This window comes from Callithrix jacchus, chromosome 5, assembly GCF_049354715.1.
Source record: "Callithrix jacchus isolate 240 chromosome 5, calJac240_pri, whole genome shotgun sequence".
NCBI classification, from domain to species: domain Eukaryota; kingdom Metazoa; phylum Chordata; class Mammalia; order Primates; family Cebidae; genus Callithrix; species Callithrix jacchus.
In genome coordinates, this window is record NC_133506.1 from 42700145 (window position 1) to 42712173 (window position 12029).

General features: G+C 42.4%; 1 protein-coding gene and 1 non-coding gene across 46 annotated transcripts in view; one reads left to right on the forward strand and one right to left on the reverse strand.

Moving 5' to 3' along the window:
- Window positions 1–856: 856 nt before the first annotated feature.
- On the reverse strand, window positions 857–919 carry LOC118154316 (U7 small nuclear RNA). The gene has a single exon (XR_004744187.1). It is a non-coding gene; the product is annotated as a U7 small nuclear RNA (small nuclear RNA).
- A 1881-nt stretch (window positions 920–2800) lies between these two features.
- Window positions 2801–12029, forward strand: part of NCOA3 (nuclear receptor coactivator 3) — a 147191-nt gene continuing 137962 nt past the window's right edge. For 38 of the 45 annotated variants that reach the window (XM_054255431.2, XM_078371872.1, XM_054255430.2 and 35 more), the window contains exon 1: window positions 2801–2908. The gene's annotated coding sequence lies outside the window, so the exon portion shown is untranslated. Of the gene's footprint in view, window positions 2909–6727; window positions 6824–12029 lie in introns of all 45 variants that reach the window. The other 7 variants (XM_078371862.1, XM_078371861.1, XM_078371865.1 and 4 more) reach the window with 1 other exon arrangement.

A 12029-nucleotide genomic window follows, 5' to 3' on the forward strand; every position in this document is an offset into this window, starting at 1 on the left:
TAAATAATATCCTGAAGGGTATTTTCCAGCTTGGATTCATTCTCTCTGTCGCATTCAGGTACACCTATCAAACGTAAATTAGGTCTTTTCACATAGTCCCATATTTTTTGGAGACTTTGCTCATTCCTTTTTATCCTTTTTTCTCTAATCTTGTTTTCTTGTTTTATTTCATTAAGTTGGACTTTGACCTCTGATATCCTTTCTTCTGCTTGATCAATTTGAGTGTTTAAACCTGTGCATACTTCTCAGAGTTCCCATATTGTATTCTTCAGTTCCATTAATTCACAGTATTTTAAATTTATTATTACTATCTGAAGTGTGATTTCACTTTTTTGCCCAGGCTGGTCTCAACCTCTCTGGCTCAAGTGATTCTCCTGCTTCAGCCTCCCAAGTAGCTGGGATTACAGTCATGTGCCACTAAGTATTTTTTGTTTGACATTTGGTGATGGAAGGAATTCATTCACACAACAAATATTGACTGAGTATGCCTCATGGAGGTTTCATGGAGCTTTCATTCTTGTGAGCAAAGGAGATATTAAATGAAACTAATTTATTTTGAGACAGGGTCTCACTCTGTCACCCAGGCTGGAGTGCAGTGGTATAAGCATGGCTCACTGCAGCCTTGACCTCCCCTACTCAGGCATATTCCCACCTCAGCCTCCTGAGTAGTTGGGAGTACAAGCAGGTACCACCACATCCATTTTAATTTTTTTTGTGTAGACTGGGTCTCTGCTTTGTTGCCAGGGTCGGTCTTGAACTCCCGGTCTCAAGTGATCTCTCAGCCTCCCAAAGTGTTGGGATTACAGGTGTGAGCCACTGTGCCCTTGCAGAAAGGAGATTTTTTTTTTGGGGGGGGGATGGCTTTCCGGCCAAAACTGGAAAGCCTGCTAGACAAATTCTAAAAGAGCTGTTAACACTAGAAAGGAGATATTTTAAATAACGTAACAGAAATATGTCATGATTTCAATGATAATTCATTCTCTGAAAAGAAATGAGGAAAGGAATAGGAGTGGGGAAAGCTGGGATCAGAGTGGGCAGGAAGTTAAAATAGAGCAATTAGGGAAAGCATCACCGAAGAAGTGACGTTTGGACAATGACCATGGGGAGATGAGGGAATGGGTTATTTGAATTTTCTGGGAAAATAGTGTTCTAGAAAGACGAAATAGCAAGTGCATGATCTTTGAGGCCAGAGTGTGCTAAGAGTGTTGGAGAGGCCCAAGGAGTCCATTGTAGCTGAATTACAGAAGTGAGTGGAAAAGAAGGTGATGAGTTTTGAGAGAAGGGGAGGGCAAAAAACAGGCTATATGGGGCTTTGCAGATTACTGCAAGAATTTTGCAGGAGGGACCTAAACTGACTTGGTTCTTACCAGGATTCCTCTGGCTGCCGTGTTGAGTATAGACGCTAAGGGAAAAGGGTGGAAGCAGGGAGAACACTGAGGAGCCTGAGGCAGTGGTCCAGGTGGGAAGTGATGGTGCTGACAGTGGATAGTAAGTGGTCAGATTATTTTATTTATTTTTTATTTTTATGTTTTCAGATTATTTTATTCACACTCAACACATCTAGTACTGATTCAATATTTTCTAACATACAATCCATATTAAAATTGCCCCCCAAATTCTTTTTACATAAAAAAATTATCCTGAATCTGGCCGGCTGCAGTGGCTCGCTCACCCCTGTAATCCCAGTACTTTGGGAGGCCGAGGCTGGAGGCTAAGGAGGTCAAGAGTTTGAGACCAGCCTGGCTAACATAGTGAAATCGGGTCTCTACTAAAAATACAAAATTAGCCGGTCGTGGTGGCATGTGCCTGTAATCTCAGCTACTCCGGAGGCTGAAGCAGGAGAATCACCTGAACCCGGGAGGCGGCGACTGCAGTGAGTTGAGATCGCGCCATTGCACTCCAGCCCAGGCGACAGTGCGAGAAGCCGTCTCAAAAAATAAAAAAAGAAAAAAGGAAAAAAAATTATTCTGAATCCAATCAAGTCTCACCTATTGCTTTTGGTCTTCACCTCTTTCATGTTGTCATATTTTTAAGACTCTAGGCTAGATGTTTTGTAGAATGTCCCACATTCTGAATTCGTTTATTTTTTTTCATGGTTAGATTCAGGTTAGCTTTTTATGTGTGTACGTGTATGGCAAGAATACAAGCGGTAGCAATATGCTTTCCCCACTGCATCATACTAGGAGACAGGAAACAAGTCTGACCCAGCATTGGTGGTGCTAAATTCGATCACTTGATTGAGGGGGTGCCTGCCAGATCTTTCCATTGTAAAGCAAGGTGTTCTTTCTTGTAAGTCTTAAATAGGCTGTGGGATGATACTTCGGGAGTGAATATACCGTGAACTTACTGCTGCCCAACATTTCACCCAGTGACTTTAGCAGCTGAGGAACAGCCTTGTGGCTTCCGACCTTGTGCCTCAGTTCGCTCATCTGAAAAATGAGGATGATCATGGTCCCTACGGGTTGCCTGTTTTGAGGATCCGTGCTTGGCATACCAGAAACGCTCCACAAATGTTAGGTATTACTGGACGAAGGCAAATATGAAAAAAATTAAGGGCAGGGCTAGGACTGCATTCCCGTTCTCCGGGTCCCCAGGCAGCTCCCAGTCGACGCCAAGCGAAAGCGGCCGCAAGATCCCACGTGGCCACGCCCTCCGCCGCGGAAGCCAGGGCTGGGGCGCTGGAACCCTGGGCCGGCCGCGCAAGGCCCCCTGGGACCGGTAGTGCTGGGCGTGGCCACGGGACTACATATCCCAGTGGCCCTCGCGCGGCGGCTTCAGCTGCTGCCGCCTCAGCCCCTCCAGAGCGACCGCGGCGGCTGCGGCTGAGTCGGTCGCGGCGGCGGCGGCTGCGGGCTGAGCGGCGAGTTTCCGATTTAAAGCTGAGCTGCGAGGAAAATGGCGGCGGGAGGTGAGTGGAGATAAAGGAGGAGGCGGCAGCGGCGGGCGAGGGGGTGGAGTGCGAGACGGAGGGAAGAGGGGCGAGTTCCCCAGGCTGCGGGGAGCCGGCGGCTTCAGCTCTGCCGAGGCACCGAGGGGCGCGCCGGCCGGGGGACGCTCTGAGGTAGTTTCGGGGTGTCGGGGCCGTGCTGCTTTCCCTCAGCCCCGGGGGCGGTCCGCGGCGGTCGGAGCGGAGACGAGGCGGGTTGGATCCCCGCTTGGGGATCTGCTGGGGTTCCTGCGCGGAGGGGTCACCCGAGGAGTTTGCAGGGGGACTGCAGGGGCCCACTTTTCCCTTCTGTCCCTGAAGTTTTCACTCCCGCCTGCCTCCCCCAGCCCTTTTGAAAGCTCCCCGCGTCCTCCTCCTGCTGCCCCCGCTCCTTAGCGGCTATTGGGAAGCGCGGGAGGGAAAAGCCGCGGGGACCCCCACCCCAGCCTCCTTGCGGGGTGAGATTTGGTTGCTGTGTTTCCTCCTGCACTAGGGCATTTTACGAATATTTTAACACGAATTGTCCGCGGAATTTTCATGTTGGGCTCGGGTGGGTTCTTAGTTTTCTCGGTAAAAAGCGTTTTACAAAACCTCTGGTGTGAAGGCTGGGAAATGTTAAGTGGGAAGTTGGTTGGTTAAATTTGGGGTTTGGCCTCTTTATTACTACTTTAAAAATTTGCTTTCCTCGTCTCTCATTTTATGAACACCGACTCAGTTTGTCATGGTTTAAATAAGCTGCTTATCTTGTACCTGCCTTAACCAAACTAGCCATGGGGCGTTGGGAGACTTAGTTGCTTCCTAGGCAGTTTGAGAGCACGTAGGGTGGAAAAGTTAACCAAGAGAGCAGTCGAGAGAGAGAGAGCATCTATTTCACTAGCAGGAGTTTGGGAATCCCAAATGGAATGACACGGAAGCTATGAGAGTCTCTCGAAGTCGAAACTTTTTCTCCCCCCTTCCTGAATGCGAAGACTTCCTTTTTGCAGTATTTGAGCAGGGCTTCAAAACCAACCTGTTTTTGTTATTAAGCCTGTACGGTAAAGAAACAGGAAGGTGAGTACCAGCTGTCTTACTGCAGTGGTTTTAAATGGAGTTGAATTGAGATGAGTGAGAGTGGTAGTAGTATTGAGTAAGATTGCTGCATCTCTTTGATTTAAATGCCTGGCCTCGGATCCACCTAATTGATCCCTGGCTGCAAAAAAGCTTCAGTGTTTGTTGCAGCAGGTTTTTGAGAAGGTGATTGGGAAAATAAAAATCTTAGGTCTTCAGCGAAGCCTGCATAAACGGAAATGTTAATGGAAACCTGTAAGTTTGTGAATTGCTCTTGAAAATATTTTAAATGTGTGCTCATTTAGAATATGGTTCTACCGCATGATATCCAATTGGGAAGGTACAAACACATTGAAAAGTGAGTCTCTCTTCCACGCCAAACCCTCCAGTTCTCCCTTCTCGGAGGCAGAGACTGTTACTGGTTTTTAGAATATCCTTGGTCTTTGGAATAATTATTTTAAGATTTTCATTTGAAACCACCTCGGTTGCGTACCAAAGCAGGGAAGTAGAATGAACAGAAGAAACAGAAAATGAGGGAATACTGTTTTTACTCTCTTAAAAAAAATGTTGATAGCTATTGGAAAAAGCTCTTCTGGACTTCACTGCTTATGTCACCTTATCTATTAATACCGTTAAAGAAATAATCTGTGGGGCTTCAGAATGAAGAACCTTGCCAGGATTCATTGTATGTAAAATGAAGCCTCTGCTTGTAACATGTAAAATGATATTGAACACTATAGCTTCTGTCACTAGAGGTTGCTTCAGGTTCTGCATTTAAATGAGCAGTAATCTAAATTGCCCGTGATCCTAAATTATAGGGGTATTTTATGTATAAATAGAAATGACTTAATTGTCCAATCAGCATTTGAAATAAAAGAGGCATATACCAGCTTTTGGCAGATAGAAGACGGGGATTATGGACTAATTGGGAGGCTGTAATATTTCTAGAGGAGTTATAGGAGATGTTTCTACCATAAGATATTTAACTACAGGGGCTTTCAAAATGTACAGCAACTTCAGCATCAACAAGAAGATTTACATTTTTATATTTTAGAATTTTTTTTTTTTAAACAATTTGCCAACACTAAAAATTTGTTAAGGAAATTCAGTGATATTCGAGCTAGATTATTAAAGGTTATATTAAATAATTTCGCTATATTTTGAAAGTGATTATGCTGTGCATTTCCTTCTCTGTATAAAAATTATTTCTAAAAAGTGCCGCCCACTTCCTGAACAGATAAATTAGAATTCAGTAAGGAGTGAAATACTGTTGCACCTGGGACCCTTTTTCTAGGAGATGTGCAAATAAAAAGTAGTTTAAAAATGGTTGCTTACTGATGTCTTCCTTTTTTTTTTTCTTCTGAGATGGAGTTTCACTTGTTACCCAGGCTGGAGTGCAGTGACACGATCTTAGCTCACCACAACCTCCACCTCCTGGGTTCAAGCAATTCTTCTGCCTCAGCCTCCCAAGTAGCTGGGACTACAGGCGTGCGCCACCATGCCCAGCTAATTTTTGTATTTTTAGTAGAAACGAGGTTTCGCCATGTTGACCAGGATGATCCCAATCTCTTGATCTCGTGATTCACCCACCTCTGCCTCCCAAAGTGCTGGGATTATAGGCGTGAGCCACGGTGCCCGGCCTTACTGATGTCTTCTTGGCTGGTATTTTGAAATAAGCTTTCTTGCAGGGACATTACATTAAAGATAAAAGCCTAAGTGTGTGTCTTTTTTTAATTTTAAGGATTCAGTCTTGTGCATTGGTATGTTTCTGGAATAATTCATTTAAACGTGGACTACTGTTATTGAAAAGTCTTTTATAAAATAAAAAATAAATTTTAGTTTGGGCAATGGGGTAAGATTTTAAAAAACTCTACTATTGTCTTTTTCCAAATTAATTGTTAAAATTAATGGCTTTGGGGTTTTTTTCCTCCCCTGGGAGGGGCAGTTCCTTTTGCCTTTTTTTTTTTTTTGACAGTCTTGCTCTTTTGCCCAGGCTGGAGTGCAGTGGCAGGATATTGGTTCACTGCAACCTCTGCCTCCTGGGGTTCAAGCTATTCTACTGCCTCAGCTTCCCAAGTAGCTGGGATTACAGTGTGCCACCACACTGGCTATTTTTGTGTTTTTAGTAGAGATGAGGTTTACCATGTTGGCTAGGTTGGTCTTGAACTCCCAACCTCAGGTAATCCACCTGCTTTGTCCTCCCAAAGTGCGGGATTATAGATGTGAGCCATTGCACTGGGCCTGCATTTTTAAAAACTGTGTAATTTCACACTTTGGCCAGAGGAGGTAAAGTAGTTTTGAAACTTTTAATTTGTTGCAAGTTTAGAATAAGTATAGCCTCCAGTTGCAGTTGTCTACAACAGCAGATTTCTCACGATTTAATACAGTTGTTACCCTGCAACAGTAAATTTGTCACAATTTAATAAAATTGTTACTCTGTAACGCTACCTAGAACTAGAGAAACAAGACTTGTTGATCATGATTGAAGAGACTACCTGTACCAGTTTTGTTTGAATCCTTGGTATAAATATTTGTTTTTTGCATTACTGAGTGGTTAAAGCTCTGAGAGCAGAAAATTAGTACTGGAAGTGTATATGAACTTTCTTTTTTCTCATACTTCAAAAGATTGAAAAACAAGGGGGACTCTATGTTAGTTTGGGTTCTAAGGAATACCTCTGATATTGATTGCTGCAGTAAAATATAGGCATTTTCTCTCTCCCTCTTTCTCTTCCTTGTCTTGTCTTTTCCTTTGAGACTTACTCTGTTGCCCAGGCTGGAGTGCAGTGGTGTGATCTCAGCTTCAGCAACCTCCGCCTCCCAGGATCAACTGATTCTTGTGCCTCAGCCCCTGTGAGTAGTTGGGACTACAGGTGTGAGCCACCATGCCCAGCTAATTTTTGTATTTTTAGTAGAGATGGGGGTTTCACCATGTTGGCCAGGCTGGTCTTGAACTCCTGACTTCAAATTGATTCGCCCGCTTCAGCGTCCCAAAGTGCTGGAATTACAGGCATAAGCCACTGCTCCTGGCCCATTTTTCTCCCACGTTATGAGTGCTTTTTAGGGTTGGGGAGGGGTTGCAAAATGAACATTTCAGAATTAAGGCAGAGGACGGGCTTTGTGGTAATGAGGCATTGTAATGAGTTTGTATTACCGTAGGGATTGATTACCTGAGGTTGGCTAGCCTGGTCAACATGGTAAATCTTGTCTCTACTGAAAATACATGAGTTTGGTAAATGTTTTTACTAGGTAAATTCATTTTGTCCATTGTTTTTCTGGGAGGATTTCTTGGAGAAGATTATTTTGGTTTAAAGATGCAATTTATCCAGAGCCTAACCTTGTTTTCAGCCCCTTAACAAATTATGGAATTGAATTTAATTGGCTTTCCCTTTTCCAACCTTCTGGTGGAGAGTTTTTAAACGAACAGGAAAATGGCCAGAAGATACACAGCAGGAGTAGAAAGGGAGACCTGCAATGTGTAGAAGGCCGATTTATCCACAAACTGGATAAAGTAGTACTACCTACTGTCAGTACCTAACTTTGTTAGCATTAACTCAGTTTGGTAGGTGCTGCCAGCCTAGGTCAATTTACAGTGGGGGGCAATAATAAGGGTTTATTTAACTGACTGTGTAGTAAACTTTGTGGCCTAAAGGCAAAGGAAAGGACCTGACCTGACTGGCAAACAGGTTTTACCCCTTTAAAATAATATTCTAAGAGCAAATGGACTAATGTCTTTTTTGTTTGGCTTTTAAAATATTTTTGTTAGGAACAGCTGTGTCCTATTTTTTCTGTTAAATTTTTTTTTTATTGATAGGTTCTAGGAAAGGGTGTGACATTTTTCATCTGCTAATGTTATGAAAAGGTATTCTGTTTAAATGTTTCATTTCCTTGGTTAGAGGCTATGAGTGTAGGTTATGCAGCTTCACTTTTTGGAAACCACATTGACTAGATTACTGAATTTAACTATTGATTATCCACATAGTGATGAAAAGGGAATATTGGCCTGGGTATCACACAGTAATGGATAATATACTCCCTGGGGCTTTGCTTTTGGTGGCTATGGCAGCTGAGTTGGAGTGGTAGATGGATAGAGGGAAAGGACTGCAGAAGTCAGCATAATCCTCAATTAGGATAAGCCTTATGGTTAATTGAATGTTGAGTGTACAGGTTAAATCCCATTATAACGAACTCCAGGGGACTGGCTAAATTATTTTGTTGTACTGGGATTAGGCTTTATTAAATATTGTTTAAAGCAGTCTTTTTGTTAGAAGTGTTAGAGGTTTTGGAAAAATTTCCATTTATTGTAACAATTTTACAAGTCATCGTTCATGAACCTTCCATTTTTAATGTTGCCTTTAAAAAGGAAAGAATGCATGTTGAGCTGGGCAGTGGCAGAGCATTTATATCACCCCATCTACACCATGTTTTGAGTAGATCTTGGTTTATGTCAACAACTTGATGAGTTTGTTATTAAGTACTACCACCATCTAAGTGTGGTTGGAAGAATGGGAAATTCCGCACATTTGCGGGTGGCTGGTGCTGTTAATTTTTTCTGTCCCCAACAAATTTTTTTGTTGTTAATTCCCTGATCCTTAGAGCACACAAGTTTTTTTTTTTTTTTTGAGATGGAGTTTCACTCTTGTTGCCCAGGCTGGCGTGAAATGGCACTCTCTCTGCTCACTGCAACCTACGCCTCCCAGGTTCAAGCAATTCTCCTGCCTCAAACTCCCAAGTAGCTGGGATTATAGGTATGTGCCACCATGCTCAGCTAATACTATATTTTTATTTTTATTTTATTTATTTATTTTAAAGATGGGGTTTCACCATGTTGGTCAGGCTGGTCTTGAACTCCCGACCTCAGGTGATCCACCCGCCTTGGCCTCCAAAGTGCTTGGATTACAGGCGTGAGCCACCACGCCTGGCAGTATTATATTTTTAGTAGAGATGGGGCTTCTCTGTATTGGTCAGGCTGGTCTTGAACTCCTGACCTCAGGCGATCCCCCCATTTTGTCCTTCCAAAGTGCTGGGATTACAGGTGTGAGCCACGGTGCCTGGCCAACAACTTCCAAAAATAAATGAATATACATCATTTTAGTGTGAAATTTAAGTCAGTAATAGTTGACTTCGCCCTTTCCTCCTCAGCTATCAATGGTTTGAGACCTTTAGGTTTCTAAATGATACTTTTTTTTTTTAAAGAGGGATAGTAATGATGTCGTTTTTAACTTTGTGATACTATCCATATAAATGTGAAAATTTTCAGAAACAAGCTTAATTTTTATACATATAAGAAAAGGACTTCTAATGCTTGGCCAGAAATATACTACTTTCTGTCCTGTACTTTTAGATTGGTGTTGGCCAAGCTTCAGGCATTTATATCCCACCTTCATATCTAAGGCTAGCATTTTTAGTTTGAGAATTTTGATTGGGTGCAGCAAAACATTTTTGAAGCCATTCTTTTAAATAGATGTTCCATGAAGGAGGGAAAATCTGAAAGAAGGAATTTCAAAGCATCCCAAGCAGTGTTTTGAAAACTCTCAAGATTTAAGAATAATGACTGACTAGTAGGCAGGAAGCCTGCAGTTGTATTGTGGTATTGTTCCTCCATCTCATGCATTTGAGAACTTCAGTACAAAAGAGGAGAAAGCATGGGGAGGGGAAGAAAGGATTTTAACAAAAACAGGGGCACTTTTGGAGTAAATATTCTTTGCTCTTCTGTTTAAATAAAATCTAAAGCCAAATTATTTTTACTTTGAGAGAAAATATTTATCACAATCTAAATGTCCTAAACTGACATTCTTTTCTTTTCTTTTTTAAAAAATTTTTTTCTTTTACCACTGCAGTTAAGACTTTAATACAGAATAAACTGACATTTTCATAAATGAAAGTGAATTGCTGTTGGTGGAAAGAGCAGCATGATCATATGTTTAGTTTCAAAACAGAACTTTGATTAAAAAGAAATCTACATACGAAACCCTTTTTTTCCTCCTTTTGGTACCTGATTAATATATTTTGTTAGCTTGTTACTTTGAAAAGACTTACCTAGGGCAGAGTTGAGAATAATTTGTAAGTGTGTACTATAAGCTTTCGGCACATCAGTCTCTCTAAGGCAGTTTTAAAAATTTTAAAACAAAGGATGCTGTGTATGATCCTCCAAGGTTCCTTATTTTATAAAATTTTGTAAACTTAAGGCATTATATAGATAGGTAGAATGGTCTTTTTTTTTTTTTTTTGAGGCGGAGTTTCGCTCTTGTTACCCAGGCTGGAGTGCAATGGCGCGATCTCGGCTCACCGCAACCTCCGCCTCCTGGGTTCAGGCAATTCTCCTGCCTCATACTCCTGAGTAGCTGGGATTACAGGCATGCGCCACCATGGCCAGCTAATTTTTTTTTTTTTTTTTTTTTGTATTTTTGGTAGAGACGGGGTTTCATCATGTTGACCAGGATGGTCTCGATCTGTTGACCTCGTGATCCACCCGCCTCGGCCTCCCAAAGTGCTGGGATTACAGGCTTGAGCCACCACGCCCGGCCAGAATGGTCTTTTATTTAAATTTTATTGATCAAACATAAACGAATTAAGCTCTTTACACCAGGTAATAGTGTGAGGTCAGATGCAGCTTTCAGTGCTGACTCAAAGAATTTAGAGGCTGGGTCCCTTGGCTCATACCTGTAATCCTAGCACTTTGAGAGGAGGATCTATTGAGCCCAGGAATTTGAGACCAGCCTGGGTAATAAAGTAAGACCCTGTCTTTACAAAAAATAGGGGGGAAAAAATAGTTGGGCATGGTGATGTGTGCCTGTGGTCCCAGATGCATGTGAGACTGAGCTGGGAGGATGACTTGCGCAAAGGAGGTAGAGGGTGCAGTGAGCTGTGATTGTGTCATTGCACACCAGCCTGAGTGACAGAATGAGACCCGGTCTCAAGGGACTTTAATCTCCTGACTTCATCATAGTATATGCTGTAAGTGGATAAAAGTGTGTGTGTGTGTGTGAGAGTGAGAGAGAGAGAGAGAGAAGAGTGTGTGTGATTCAGCCTTCTCCTTCTGGTGTAAGAAAAGCAAGTGTTATTTTCTTTACTCAGTGAAATTGCCATTATTCCAAATGGATTATTGAATTTAAGTCATCTTGTAGAGTAGCTGTATCAGCTTGAGTTTGTTTCCAGGTTGAAATTTGGCAATTTTGGGCTGAGTGCAGTGGCTCACGCCTGTAATCCCAGCACTTTGGAAACTGAGGCCAGAGACTGGCTTGAGCCCGGGAGTCCAGTCTGGGCAACATAGCAAGACCCCATCTTTATTTTAAAAAATTTGGCAATTTTGAGAATGTTATAAGATTTACTCAGTATTCTTTATCAAATTGTCCCTTTAGTATACTACACACTCTCTGTTCGATCCCAGCTCATCTGTTTCCTCTTACCTGCTTGGTGGTAATTGTGTTTTATGGCAATACTTTAATCCTAACTGAGGTAGTTGTCTTCACTGCACTTGGAGCAAGTATTTGGCTCCATCTGGGAAAATCTACCAGTGAGGAACTCCACCAGTGAGAAAAATAACTCCACATGTCTTGCATCCACTGGAGGGTCAGTGATATCTTTGTCTTGTAATAAGACAGGACTATTACTATATGTATATATTTTTAAATATATTATTTTATTTTATTTTTTGAGACAGAGTTTGGCTCTTGTTGCCCAGGCTGGAGTGAATGGCGCAATCTTGGCTCACTGCAACCTTCGCCTCCTGGGTTCAAGCAATTCTCCTGCCTCAGCCACCCAAGTAGCTGGGATGACAGGCATGTGCCAACCATGCCCAGCTAATTTTTTGTATTTTTAGTAGAGATGGGGTTTCACCATGTTGGCCAGGATGGTCTCGATCTCTTGACCTTGTGATCCACCTGCCTCGGCCTCCCAAAGTGCTGGGATTACAGGCATGAGCCACTGTGCCCGGTCCTATTTTTTAATTTTAATTTTAATTTTTTTTTGTTTTTTGTTTTGAGATGGAGTTTCACTCTTGTTACACAGGCTGGAGTGCAATGGCATGATCTCGGCTCACCGCAACCTCCGCCTCCTG